At 34.7% G+C, this 15,815-nt stretch overlaps 1 non-coding gene across 1 annotated transcript; it reads left to right on the top strand.

The window, feature by feature from the left end:
- The first annotated feature begins 15,349 nt into the window (after nucleotides 1–15,349).
- LOC138388782 (U6 spliceosomal RNA) lies at nucleotides 15,350–15,456 on the top strand. Its single transcript, XR_011234272.1, has one exon. It is a non-coding gene; the product is annotated as a U6 spliceosomal RNA (small nuclear RNA).
- The last annotated feature ends 359 nt before the right edge of the window (nucleotides 15,457–15,815 follow it).

The following is a 15,815-nucleotide window of genomic DNA, read 5'->3' as shown; positions in this document are numbered from 1 at the left end:
TCAATAATATATTTTTTTATTACTGCCCCATTTATAATTGCACAGAGACTTTTTTTCCCATAAAACCAATTAAATAATAATTCAGATTAAACAAAATAAAAGAAAAAAATCTGGGTTACCACTGGTTCCAAAAAAAGTAAACATTTATTTTCTTTCTCAATTAGGAACTTAGTGCAAATAGATATTAAGGCAAGAATAATAAAATAAAATTTCTCAAGAAAATTGTATTTTTTTCTAAAAAGTGTTAAATAATAAGTGACAGAAAATGAGAGTCACATTCAATTGAGGTTTATTAAGCCAAGATTTTGAAGTTGCACCCAGGAAAAGCACAGCCTGCCGAGTCGCAGTCTGAAATGTCAGTTCTTGATCCACTCTTGGCCAAAGAATGACCGACACACCGAAAGTAAGGTAAGCACAAAAATGAGGTTTATTGAAGAGAGAAAGATAGAATTATAGAGAAAGAGCAAGACATAGGTATACAGAGTGAGAACAAGATACATTTGTCACAGACAATGAACTCACCCCTTGTCTCGACAAAAAAGGCCTTGGTTATGGTCTGGGTCTTGTTTTATAGCGTCTAGATTGGACTCTCCTCGTGGCTCAGACATCACCATGGAACCACATTGATTGGGTAGTTGGGAGTTATATGACCTGAATCTTACTGTGCATGCGGATCTCCCACAAGCCTCTCTGAAAGACGGTTGTCTAGGTCCCTTTTCCAGACTCTATTGTGCCTATGCTGCATAGCAAAGGGCTAGATAGTCCTTTGCATTCTTTTGCAGTTGGTGTGCTAAGTTCTGATTGTCAGATTCTTGGAGTGTTCTTTCCTCCCCAGTGTGGCAGTTGCCCACCTTGTCCCCAGGAGGGGCCAGAGGCCCCTAGCTGTCTACCTGGCAAGCCCACAAAGTATCTATTGTGGACTGGGCTCTCCGCAGAGAGTCTGAGAATTTCATATTAAAAGGAAAAAAGGGTACACAGAAAAAGGGGAGGGGCAAGGAGGTGAGCAGTGAGACAATTGATAGTATTCCTGTAATGTTCCAGTAAATCTACATAAGGTAAGATGAATGTTCCAAAATGGAGGTAGAAGAAATAGTCAAAGTTGTGATCTTCTCAGGGTGTGTAGAAGAGTGATCATATCTCTTCCCTACTTTGCATCCTGGAGATAAACTTGTAATTGACATTTAAGAGTTTATTAAGCGCACATTTGGGAATGACACCAATTGGGTATCAGGCTGAAGTGGGGGGTCGGGGGAGGGGATGGGGGTATAACTACATGATGAGTGCAATGTGCACTGTCTGGGGAAGGGACGTGCTTGAAGCTCTGACTCGGGGGAATGGGAGGTACATGGGCAATGTATATAACCTGAACTTTTGTACCCCCATAATAAGCTGAAATTAAAAAAAAAAAAAAGTTTATTTAGTTAGCACTCTGGGAGGCCAAGGCAAGAGGATTACTTTAACTCAGGAGTTTGAGACTAGCCTGAACAAAAGTGAGACCCCCGTCTCTACCAAAAAGAAAGAAAAAAACTCCATGGCTTTGCAGTGTGCATTTGTAGTCCCAGCTACCCGGGAGGCTGAGGCAAAAGGATAGTTTATAACCCAAGAGTTGGAGGTTGTGGTGAGCTACAGTGACCCCACTGCACTCTACCCAGAGCAGCAGAGTGAGACTCTGTCTCAACAAAAACAAACAAGGTAACTGAACACACCAATAAAAAATTAAAAAAAAAAAAAGAAAATAAAAAATTTAAAATAAAGGAAAAAAAAAGTTTATTTAGGCTATTGTGCTACAGTCCTAAGGTTATAATTGACATGCACTCATTTTATAGGGACTGTTCATCTTAAAGCGGTTTTTTTTTTTTTTTTTTTTTTTTTTAGAGCTGAAGGAAATAAAAAGTATTTTATCTCAAAATATGTTACTTTGATATATTTTGAGATGGCTATGAGCAAATAGGAATAATGCTTCGAGGCTGTGGTGGGGAGGCTTAGGGAGAAATTCGCATCTGTAGAGAATCTCAGTTAAATGTAGCCAGGCCCTGCCTATTTGATCTGAGAGTCTGACACCCTTAAAGGTCTGAATAAAAACATTTCCCTGAGGGCTCTTAGAGCACACTTATCTGCATAACAACAACATCTTGCCAACCAGGCTTCCTTTCCCCTTCCTATACTCTGTCCTCCAAAAAACCCTGAGTAGTCATTTTCTAAGCCCCTTTGTTTCTTAAAAGAAGATCCTATTACTGAAAGTTTGGTACTTGTCTCAGAGGCCAAGAATGAAGAATAAGGACAAGTGGTTTGAGTAAAAGGAAAGAGAATTTTATTAATTTGCCAGCAAATGAAGAGGACCGTGGACTAACATCTCAAATACTACTATCCTGCCTTTAAGCAGAAAAACATGGCTTTTTAAAAAGGAGGGTTTTCAGCAGTTGGGCTTGGGTCCATGTGGCCTACCTCACAAGTTATGGCTTCAGCTATTGTTGTTTAACTATAATTGGTGGTTTTGTAGACCTTATTTCGTATAACAATGAAGATCTTGTCACCCTTGTACAATTCTGTTGAGCTATCTCCTGTGGTTTAAGATACTAGAAAACAAACAGTAAAGAACATTTTTTTCTGCCACTTTGATTACTGGCCTCAGGAAGGAATGTAGGTTTTAATTCCCAAAAAGTGGGGGGAGGTTATAGAGACAACTTGTAAAACATTTTGTTGCCCTTTTTCAGACCTTTACCTCTGTTACAGAGCATTCTCTATTTTTACCACATTATAAGTGGATTCCAATATGCCTTTAAATAAATGCACACTGTAAAAGATGAAAAATTCAACCTAAAAAAATTGAGAATCTAATGAAGAAAGGAGGCATTTCTAAGTAACTACTCTGCTAAGTGCTCTGTGTCCCCTGTCAAACTTTCCCCCAAATTTCTCCCTTATAGATATCCTCATGTTAGGTAGATAGTGAGGGATTATGGGTTTCCTAGGGACAAAAGTGGGTGCTGTTGCTTTGGTGCAATTGCCCCACCTGGGAAGAAGGTCTCCATCTTGGTCCTGCTCCACCCTAATCTCCTGAGTGACTGCCATACTTGGGGAGGAGGGAATACCCTACAAATCTGCCAAAACTTAGTGTGCCAGCTGCAAAAGAATGCAGAGGACTCTCTAGCCCATGGTCCAAGCTGCATAGGTACCATAGAGTCTGAAAATTGAACTAGAACAACCAGCATGCATAGTAATGCAACTCCCAACTGTCCAATCAAAGTTGTCCCATGGTGACCTCTGAACCATGAGGGAGATCCCAATCCAGACACTATAAAACAAGATGCAGACCATAATCAGGCTTTTTTTTTTTTTTTTTTTTACCCCTTCTTTTTGCTCTCCCTTTGCTGCAACAATGAATCCAGTCATCACCTGTGGCATATGCATCATGCTCTATAAATCTGTATCTTGCTCTTGCTCTATAATCCTGTCTTTCTCTCCTCAATAAACTTAGTTTTCATGCTTGCCTTACTTTGGTATGTCTGGTCGTTCTTCAACCATGAGTGAACTAAGAATTGAAAGTTTCAGGCTAACATCTGACACTCACACCAGATTGCAGATGAGGAAGATGAGGCTCAAATTATTTAATGTGTTCAAGTCAAATGAAGCTAGGAAGTTTCAGGACCACCATTCTGACCAGGAAGTATGGGCTCCCTTCCTCTCTGTTGTCTATATCTTAGGCTCCCCGCCACCATTAAAAGATATTTACTGAGTAGCTACTTTGTTAAATGTACTGTTCTGGTCACCACAATGGCATAGGTATTGGGGGATTCAGTTTTCTAAGCCTACCTTTCCTCTCTTGAAATTGCAGGGTTGGATAATTCTCCTTTATTACTTACCAGGCTTTCCCAAACTTAATTCTGGAAAAATATGGCCTTCATGTAGTCATAAATGCACAAAGGAGCTCAGGAAATTTCACCCCAGAATACGACTCCTTGGTATAAAGAGTATTTTGAATTATTCAGAGATCGACAGGTCCTTAGAGACCAACAGGCATTGGAAGGGGCTTCCCTCTATCTGCATAAACCAGATGAACCCATCAAAAAGAACAAATTGATTTCCCTTCCCCTCCCTGTTATCTCAATATATTGCAGGAAAGAAGATCAAGAATGCAACCAATTCTGGCCCAAATCATTTTAAATTTAATGCCCATCTCTTAGGTTAATTTACAAGCCAATCTGTTTCCCCCATCCATTCATCCTCCCTAGCAACCATTTATTACCCCTAAACAGAATGATCTATATTCCTCATCTCTCTCTTCCCTCTAAAATGAAGGTATATAAATTTCTGAACCCTATTGGGATGTTGTGCAATCACTCTGTAATTCTCCCCATGGGCATGGTAAATAAACCTCTTTCTCTTATTAATTTGCCATAACTGTGAGGGTAGGGTCGGGTTTGGTTTTGTTTTTTTTTTTTGTTTTTTTTTTTTTTTTTTTGAGACAGAGTCTCACTCTGTTGCTCTGGGTAGCATGCAGTGGTGTCATTCATCATAGTTCACTGCAATCTTAAACTCCTTAGCTCAAGCAATCCTGCCTTAGCCTCCCAAGTAGCTGAGACTACAGATGCGCACCACAATGCCCAGCTAATTTTTCTATTTTCAATAGAGACAGGGTCTCACTCTTGCTGAGGCTGGTCTCAAACTCCTGAGCTCAACCAATGTGCCTGCCTGACCTCCCAGGTGCCAGGATTACAGGCATGAGACACCATGCCCAGCCTGTGAGTTGATCTTTCAGCAAACTTTTGGGGGAAAGGATAAGTGTTTGTCCCCTCACTCCCACTATGGACACATAAAATTAGCCTTTCTTTTATCATATACTCTTCTTCACTCTTTTAAGAATAAAATCAGTTGACTGTCATCAAAATACTAACTGTCCCACACTTGCGGGGCAGATGGGATCATTAAACATCTTTCCGATTTTGTATCTGTAGAGAGACACAAGTTATGTAACAAGTACTCTATTGCTGGAGAGGTTAAAATATGGCTCAGAAGGCAGCTGGATAAGAGCTTTTAGACTACAAATTGACAAGGCTTTCTCACTGTTCAAACTGCTTTGAAGCTTTAAATGAAATAGAAAAATAAGTAGAACCAGTTCACCTTTAGTAGCATAATAGCTAAAAGCCTAGTGTATCCACCAGATACTACTGCCAAAAAGTCTGCCTTCTGCTTCTCTATAAATCATCCAAGTGATGCATCTTTGTCCAGGATACAGCATAAAATAAGTGCAGGTCAATTATCTGATTTTAAAAATAGCCATAGGTCAATTATCTGATGGATTTGTTTAAGTTGTGATTCTCACTCATACACGAAAATAAATTATGCACCAGGGAATTCGATAGGAAATCTGTATTATAAGCTCAAAGCCAAGTATATTTAAAATATATATATTTTGTTTAGAATCTAGTTATCCATGGCTAAAATAAAAAGTAAATTTAAACAATTTTTATTACATCTCAAATTATGTTTCAGTCCATTTGCCTATTTTATTTTCGGTCAGTTAACTATAAAGAACCATATTTCAAGTGAAGACAAGCAACTTGTTTTCTAGATATAAAATATTACATATATTTTGCATAGTTCAAAAATGTTTATCTTTCTCTATCATTATTATTTTGATTTAGAATTTCCTTTAACCCATTGCAGTACCACAGCCAAATAAATCTGTAGCTACATAAAAGAACAACATAACAGTGCCAAGGTATTTTAAAAGTGAAAAATAAAATAAATTTCAGAACATCAGGAAGTTTAGCCATATTTAGAAAACTAAGATTTTAGGACCTTCCAATACCTCTTGTCCTCTTGGAACTGATAAAAATGTATGTGAAACCTACCAGATGAACTAATTAAAAAAGGCAAGGGAAGGATTTATAAATGCAGGGCTTGACCCAATCTTAAGTAACCAGTGAAGCCCACAGCAATTTAGTTTAATATCTGAGTTTATGTTCCCTTAATTTACAGCTAACCAGAAGTTCATACATAAACCATCTAGCTGTCAGTAAATTTTACTCACATTTTTAAATAACAATATCCTTGACCTTTTATAGATTGATTTCTTGCTAATTTGTGGTGTTATTTATTTAGTACTTTATTTTTTCAAAGCATTTGCGTGACTGCCTCCATGTTAACATATAAACATAATTGTAAACATACAATATCTTCATACTAAAATTAGTTTGCAACAAATCTAAAGCAAACCTCTCTCTGGATCTGTGAATGTCCCAGTACTCTTAAACCCTATTTTTCCACATTATTAATTATATTATTAAAGGTCACTTTGGTTTCATAGGTACATGAAACCATCCATACCACCAATAATTACATCCAGCTCTTAGTATTTTTTTTTTTTACAAACATATGACAATCGCTGCTGATGGACTATATTCTAAGAACAAAAGCAAAATGTGAATTGTAGTGACAATAGTTTCAATCAAAACCTGATGATTCTTCATTAAGCACCAAATTAATATTATTTGCTGATTGTAGTGATGGGAGCAGATGTGGTGATAGTGCTACTAGCACTACTTTAGTCATTTCATGTGCAAAAGAAAAGAAAGAAGTGAAAGTAGGAGAAGAATGAAGAAAAGAAAGGAAGAGAAGGAGAGTAACAGAAGGGAAAAGGGAAAGGGAAAGAGAAAGAATAAGATGGAGAAGGAGTGGAAAACAATTAAAATGATGATGTGAGAGCCACAAATGCCCTGCTTAATAGCAATGATTAGCCATTAAAAACAGTATAAATATACTTATTTAGAATCTGGTAATATTTAAATGGCTAAATGTAAATGCATGTTAGTTCTTTCCACTCAAATTCAAGAAAAATGGTCATGTTATATTAGTATGCTTTCTCAGTTGATTAAAATTTATTTTATTAAATTAAATATTTTGAATAGTTAATGCATGTTTTATTGCCTTTATTATGTTTTTATTAGTATGTTAGACTTGTGCTTCTAGATCATTTCAATGCACCTCATTTGACAAAAGCAGATGTTGGAGATTTTCAATCTCAGTGTTGCATTGGGACCTCAGTGCTCTGCCCATATTCACCAGGATTCTTTTACCGTTCCTGGGTTCTGTACCATGTGTGCTTTTACTTCCAAGGGTCTTATCTACTACTACTCTTAGGAGGATTATTTTATTCTAGTAGAGTAGCAGAAAGCTAGCTATGCCTGGGAGTCAAGTTCCCCTAGAGACTGACTCCTTTGTGTGAAAATGAAACAGGTTCTGAGGCAAAACTTACATGCCACAATCTCCCTGCTGAAGCCCTGCGTTCCTAATATTGTGCTGCCTCTTCTCCTACCAAGTCCTCCTTCCCTAGTACTTTTACTGCTGTCTCTTGGGAACACTTTCTTAGCAAATCATCTGCAAACAAATATTTGCCTCAGTTCTGCTTCTAGGTAACCTCCCCTAAGAAAACTATAAAACAAATAAATGAATTGAGCAGTTGCTCTTTAGACTTTTTTGTCTGTGGAATTTTTGTGTGTGGAAACCCAAATTTTAAAAATTGTATCATGGAAAACAGAAAGTACTTGAACACATGTAAAAACCCAGATTTATTCAACAATTTTTCCCTTTATTATTAGCCTGTGTGTTTTGGGGCCATGTTTGTGCATGTTGCGGGGGAGGGGTGTGTTCAATGGCTCAGAGGTAGGGAGGGGGTTGTTAGCTCTTAGTACCACCATAAAATATCCTAAAAATGGAAACATCACACTTAGAAATTGAAAGTTATGAAAATGTTGGTGTACATTATGATATCTATTGCATGGCATCCATACAATTTAATTTCCATTATAAAAAAATAAAAAAATTGAGTCATTTTAGAGACAGTATGTATCACACGTGTGTATAATATTTATATAAAAGACTAACCTGAATCTGTGTTCATATCATCCAATGTGCCATAACTTATCTTTACTTATGCATATTTTGATAGAAAAAAATAAAAATAAACTTGCCTACTTGCCTGTATGTGGAAATATAAGCATTGAATATTTGTTTCGTCAATTTCTAATTTTAAAGTTTTTATAAATTCTCTTTTAAACTCACATGTAAATAACATTATTGATGTTTGCATTTGGGCACAATATGTAAAAACAATTGTTTAAACATACATATTTCTGCATTCCTTATTAGGAAACTTGGAGTCATATGGTTCATGCTAATTAATTTTTAGCCAAGAATGGCGAAGGACAAGCTCCTAACATTTAACTGGAATTTTAATAAGAGGGTAAGCACACAAAATTATTCACCCTATGTAACAAGGAAATCCAGTAGTAAATTTCGCATCAAACACTGCTGGATCTGGGATAATATTCTTTTACATCTCTAAACTCTGTTTCCCACACGCCCCCTTCCTATGTCTTAGACCTAATTTCTCAAGTGGGCTCTTTCTAGGAGGTAATAAAAATGGTGACAAGCAGCATCAAACCTATATTATATCAGGTAAATAATTCTCTGAAGACTGTGTGCCTTTTTTTCTACAAACTCAACATAAAACCCATGTATGATTTTATTGCTCAGAAACCCACACAGAGATATAATCACTATAGCAGGGGCTGTGACTCTGATAGACTGGCCCTAGGCATGTACCTAAACTAACCTGAACCACATACATTAAGAGTTGGAGAAGTTCTATAATCAGAAAAGGAAATATATACCATGTAGATAAAAGCAAAAGATGTTTTGGACATTGTCAGAACTAGGATGCTGCCAGGTTAAAGTTACAAGTTAAGATCACCACAAAAGAGTGTTCTCACGTATCTGATGGATTGATTGGAAACCAAGCCGAAATCACAAAGGAGAAATCCAGAGAATGGAAGGAAAATGGTCAATGAATATTGACTCCTGCCAAGTTGGTGTGCTCAGTCTTACTGAGAAAATGTGCACTTGAGTGAATCTGAAAAGACCAAAGAATAGTTTTTTTAGACTTCTAAAAGGACACTCCACATCAGCTTTCTCAATCTTTTTCACTTTTATCTTTATATACATCAGTATTAATTGTAATTTACCTATTTGCAAATTTATAACACAATTATAATAAATTGTGCCCTAACCATTAAAATTAATTCATTAGTTTATTTATCCATGCGTTTATCTATTTGGCTAATATATATTTATTTGTTGCTTGCCAGGTATCAGGAATTATTTTTAGGGTGGGACATGCAAAAATTGTTAGGACTCGTTTTCTCTTATTGAAAGTCTCAGTGTCCAGTTAAGAATAAACACATGTAAAAAATCTGAGCAAGGGCCATATTCCACCATTTTCACCTTTGTCATTCATTCATGTATCTCACATAATACAAGCACATGGTAATGGTCCAAATGTTTCATCAATGAATAAGTCAATGCATAAATGTATAATAATATTAGTATCTGATATCACTCTTATTTTCTATATATATGAGCCAATGGAAGTACATATAAAACATTTAAAATACATTTCAATCAAATCATATTCCTCCATAAATTAATAGGTTAGACTTAACAATCATTTATGTACTTAATTAAATATAATATCTAATTTACCTTAAATATTCTTTTTCCTTATATTTTAGAAGGAATTTCATGGAGTGATTTGAATAGCTTTTATGCCTTTAAAAACCTGTACTAAATTCAAACGATGTAATTGTTTTCTAAGAAAACATATTCTGGTAAAGATAATCAAATAGTTTAATTTTCTTCTGTAAAAATTATTACTGTAGCATTCACTTATAGATAACATCAATAAAACATTCCTTTTGATGGTAGAGAAAGCAAAGTTATCTGGAATTTTACCTTCTTATGTTTTATTTTTTCTCATTTTATTTGCATAAAATATAAGTGATTTGAAGTGAACAGATCAGTATTGGTACAAGGAAAAATAACTGGGAATTAATTACTTAGCTTCGATAAAGTTTAGAGATGTTTATATAGCATATGAATTTGCTAAAACAATTTATTATGTAAAATTTGTATTTTTTTAATTCACTGTATCCAGAAGGAAAAATCTCAGGTGCAGTGAAAATAAATAAATGAATGAGTCAATCAATAAATAATTGAATGAGTACAGTTATAAATGAGATGTAAGCATCCATTAGATTTCATTGAAGGAACAGCAGGGTAAAATTTGGAGTACTAAAAATAAGAAAGTATACACACTGTTCTGGATAAAAGAGAAAATGCTAGCTGTATATAGCAAAAAATTGTTTGTTGTCTTGGTTATGTAGTCAGCTCGGGCTGTCATAACAAAATACCATAGACTTAACAACCACAATTTATTTCTCACAGTTTTAAAGGCTGGAATGTCCAAGATCAAGGTCCCACAAGGTTCGGCTTCTGGTGTGGGCTGTCTTCCCAGCTTGCAGACAACCACTTTTTTTCTCACATGATCTTTCCTCTGAGTGAGAGTGGAGACAGAGAGCTGCATGGTTTCCAACATTTCTTCGTAAAAGGACACAATTTCTATAGGATCAGGTCCCCACCTTTATGATCTAATTTAACCTTAATTACCTCCTTAAAGGCTTCATTTCCAGATACAGCCACGTGGGAGTTAGCAATTCAAAATATGCATTTCGGGGGATACAAAGATTTGGTCCATAATACTGTAAATAATACCTAATAAGATACTTTAGTTGTATCTCTGCTTTCTCTTTTCTATGAATTCTTCTTTATGTGTTTATTCAGTCTCAAAGTAATAAAAGACAATCAAATTTTATCATTTAGCACAATGAATTTTAAAAAGGAACTTTATGTTATTTTTAAACAAACATTATGATAGAAAATATTGTTAAATCCTTGTATATATCCTTATATCCTTAAATAAATGATATTTAAATCCATTATTATTTGTAATTTATTCTCCCTTAAAACTCTTCTTAAATAAAATATATTTTAAAACATCCTTGAAAAAATGGAATCTAGACACAGAATAAATATATTGTTCATAATTACAATTTCTATATAATTCAGGATTTTTCCATTTTCTTGGAAAACTAAGGAATTGTCTTTGTATGTTGCACCAAATACTTGAACTAAGAATCAAAAAATACAATTATTTCCAGATTTATTGTTAGGTTTTATACCTTAGAAAAAGTCATTTGATTTCTCAGCCCTCTCAGTTAAGCAAAGAAGCTGAACACACAAGGTGTAATATCTCTTTATTCTCTCATATTCTAAAATTAACTCATGAATTTACCTTAGCTTTTGCTTTTCTGCTGTTCTCTGCCCTTGCCTCTGTTCTTGGCAGTTGCATATTTCAACAGATAATTTCTTGTGAGTTCAAGTCTGCCATGATTTTTTAAAGAATCCTAAGATCAGTGGTCTTGGTTGCCCCATCCCGTTATTTAGAATAATGTGATAGTTTCTGAATGTGAATTCAGTGGCTCAGCCATTGGTTTTGGGTGTTTTTCATTGAACTATCTCCTTTCTTAATCCTCCCTTTCCAACCAAAAACCTGAGACAATGTACTTGTATTTGATTTTTAGACATTTTGATGGATAAAAGAAAGATTGAAAGGTTCAAATATTCATTATATTATTATTTTCTTCCAATAACCACGATAATCACTCTACATAAGTTTATCTTATATAATCTGCCATACTTTTTAAAAGGTAGGCTTTACTTGAGAAGTCTGAAGATTACAGAAATTCACCAAATGTCAGGATAAAAACTCAGCTTTAGCTAATTCTAAACCCAATGTTCTCTCCTCAAACCATATTGACTTCCAAAATCAGATCTGTTATAAATATTGCCCTCTTTATCCCACTATTCTGGCCTGACTTACTGTTTACATTCTCTCTTCTTAGTTTCTGTTTTATTGCTGGCCACTAGAGGCCTCTCCTCTTTCTGGAAAACCAAAGCCCTGCCCAGAAATCCAGCCTGTTTGTCTAGCACCTGATATCTTTTCCCTCTTTATTAACAAGCAGCGGAGAAATGTGTGGTTGCTCCACCCTACTCCTGCACCAGCATTTCTTCTAACTTATGATAATTACTGATCCTATGGGTAACCTGCACGTGTTTTCTTAAACCCACCATTCGTCTGAGTCCTACCTCGCATCAATGGTCTTTGGACCTGGGATCAGAAGCCACGTGTAGGAGGACCCCCCTGTACAGATCCTTCCAGTTCTCAAATCTTTGCAAACAAGTTTTTGCCTTATCAGAGGGCATTGTTACTTTTTTCTTCCAGTTTGCAAGGTAATTAATCTCCCCAAACATTACCATATTCAAAATGATGATATACAAACAGAGAAATTATTTGTTGACTTATTAATTTGTTGTTTGTTTGGATTATTATTTCTTTACAGACAACAAATTCTATTGGATTTTGGTTTTGTTTATTGAATGTTTTCTCTCTTTCTGGGATCATTTTCTTGCTCTGAAGATGATGATAAATGTATCACCACATTAAAAAAAGTTAAACAATGCCAAGCATACAAAATTATACTTTAAAAAACCCTGGTTTTGGTGCTTTTATTCACACTGATTCTTTTCAATTTCTTTGTACTGTTTTATAATATGTAATAGAATTATAGGTAAAATATATAAATATGACTTTTCACTTACTCATATCACCTTTGTCTTATTTTAAATATAGAGATGTTAATTATGTGTGCATTATTTTAATATTGCAATAAGATTAATATTTTTAGATAGGCATAGACTTAGTGTTAAGAAATGTTTATTTAAGAATAATTAAATAATACATAATAGTCTAATCTGTGCCTTTCTATAACTTCTATTTTCTACATTGGAAACAAATTTCCTTTGTAATCAGCAAATAATGTATAATAATGTTTCAATGTAAAGAGTCAGAATACATACGAAATTACATTTTATTGATAGATAATGTTTCAATGTAAAGAGTCAGAATACATACGAAATTACATTTTCTTGATAGAATAACTTATATACTAATATTTAAGACTAAATAATCATCTTTTAGTAACAATTTACATTACATAGTTTTATAAGAGATGAAAAGACATAATAATATTTGAGCTGCCTTATGGATGAAAATAATAAACTCCTATGCAGCTTTATAAAGAATATTTATCTTCATTATGTAGTGATTCTTTATGCCTCTTTGCCAATGCCTTTGGAATTTTTTTCATTTTAAGGCAAGTTTACTTTTACGTTATCCAATAACCATAAAGTAATTCATATGGGACATTACAGAATGAATTCGTGATGAACCAGAAAAAAGGACTCAAAAGAATTTTATCACAGTATGATACAAACACAATATACACTTGTTTTACAGCATATATAAGATATAGAGTAAGTAGAACATGACATGTAGGATCATGCACAGTAAACGGTATTGTAGAAGAGCATGCATGTGAAAGTACATGGACTGTTCACAAAACCTAAACATTTCATGACTCACAGCTTTAATGCAATTGTGTGGCATAAATAAATTTTAGTTTGCATAAATAAATTTTACTGGTTATAGTAGTTTAAGAAGAAATTATAGTTTGCTATGAGGAACAGAGGTTCACTATGTGTAAAGTAAATTTGAGTTGCTGATGGACTTTTGGGAGTACAGAGCGAGCTAATGATCATTTAGAAATATTTTCACAATTGAGGAAAAAGCTGGGGTTGTAGGTTTGAATATGCACAAGATATTTAAGATTTCTGAATCCATAATTCTAAGATTGCCCAAAATGAGATAGTTGTTAGGTGGTAAAGAAGGGAAAGAAAATACCAGTCTCCTGTGGATTTAAAAAGCAGGAGGAAGAGAAATAGAAAACAAAATTGACTGAAAAGTATCTTCAGTAAACGTAGAAGCTATTTAAGCAGACATGGTGTCTGAAAACCAAAGGAGAAAATTTTAGGGACACAAATCAACCATGTTTTATCAACAAAGCGGATTTAAACTTTTATCATTCTACACACACGAATGATAAATTTGATATACATTTACTGTTCAATCAGTACTAATAATTTACATTTTATATTAAATGCCACCCAAGTGTAAGTAATCCAACATGATAATTGATATTTCATATAAAATTTTACCAAAGTCTTATTATAAGTATAAATATTATTTGGAAGAATGACTACAGAGTGAAATAATGTTCACAAAAACTGAAGTCTCAAGTCTTTCTGTAGTGAAATAACGGGACAAATATTCAATTGATAAACTGGTATTAAAGGTCCCTCTCCAGTACTATTAGCTTTGGGTCTAACTGTCCTGTGCTGAAGCTCTGGGACACAAATTCTATTGGGCATCTGGGAAGGTCAGCATTGTTATACAGGAATCAAAAAGAGGGATGCTACATGGTAACTTTTCAGGATCAAACAAAATTTTCTATATAGTAAAATGGAAATGATCTAAATATATATAAATTTCTTTTAACTAGCATAAATTTAAAAAAAATAGCATGGGTTATATGGAAAGAAACTGGAAGCAAAATTTGCCATATAATTAGGAGAAAATCTGAAATGATGTATATTTTGTTCAGACTTGCAACAAAGTCATGGGCAGTCTACATACTTTTAGAACAAAAAAAACGTATCTAAAGTTACTAGTGGTAAATCATGGATATTCGGATTTGGAGAATGCAATAAATGAGAAGCTATCATATATTGTAATAAATTCTTTTGCTCTTTTCTTCATGGCTGTACTGACAAATTTAGAAAATTAACTTTACAAAAATTCCTATGGAGTTATCTACAGCCTTGGCTGAATTACTGCTACTAAAATTGAAATATACTGGCTGGTACAAATAAGTGTTTATATCCTTGAGTACCACAAGTAAGAAACCAAAAAGAACTATCAAAAGGAACAGAAGAGATTTATTTCATGATCTTTTTTTTTTTTGAGATTATAATAAAAAATCAAAATATCTTTTCCTTTCTATTTTATCTGAGGTTATCTTATAAAAATCAATATGGGAAGATTAACAGAATATGAAGAAAAATAAAGTTGAAAAATAGAAGTAAAAGTATCTTTTTTGTCTTGATAGACAGACAGATATATATCCATTTACAAAGGCATAAATTTGAGTTGGACATTGCTGTGAGTTGCATAAAAGCTCAAATTCAGGGATGCTGTGGGAGACATATTCAGCATATATGACTGAAAGGCTTTTACCCTTGTCCATTACTTTCCTGCAACAGGCATTGCTTGTCACATCTCCACCGCCTTTCTGGATGCTAAAAACTCCAGTCACAGTTTTAGACATACTTATGTGTGTTTGGGGAAGTTTACAGAGAGTGTGGTTGCCACATAGAAAGGTCAAAGGGCTTGGTTGTTCCAGGAACAAAGGTGGACATAACATTGGTTGGAGGGACTCTATGAGCTCTAAAGGCAAGTGTTGACAGATGTCCTATCCCAGTTAGAAGTAGGAATAATGTGCTCACTTCAGCAGCACATATACTGAAATTGGAACTATACAGAGAAGATTAACATGGCCCCTGTGCAAGGATGACATGCAAATTCGTGAAGCGTTCCATATTTAAAAAAAAAAAAAAGTAGGAACAACACAGGTGTCTTCTCAGCACAGGCTATGGGTGTGTTCATTCTAAAAGTAACAGTGGATTTGCTGGTACTTGTTCAGGAACCCTGCTCCGGAACCCTGGGGCCCAGTAGCCTTGTCAATGCTGACTCCCTTCCTTCCACTCTGGATCTGTTCTTCCACGCTCTTTTTCCCAGCTCTCCCAAGTACCCTGATCCCTGGGGAGCTAAGAGCATAGAATGCATTTCCTCTACTTTTTTCCCAACCTGTTGTTTGTTACTGTCTATTTTGCCTCCTTTCAGATTTTTTTTTTCTTCTGGCAAATAAAAAAAAATCAGCTTTTACAATTTCTGTTATGTTTTC

The sequence above is a fragment of the Eulemur rufifrons genome, chromosome 7 (genome assembly GCF_041146395.1).
Source record: "Eulemur rufifrons isolate Redbay chromosome 7, OSU_ERuf_1, whole genome shotgun sequence".
In the NCBI taxonomy this organism is placed as follows: Eukaryota; Metazoa; Chordata; class Mammalia; order Primates; family Lemuridae; genus Eulemur; species Eulemur rufifrons.
This window is presented reverse-complemented; position numbering and strand designations above follow the sequence as displayed.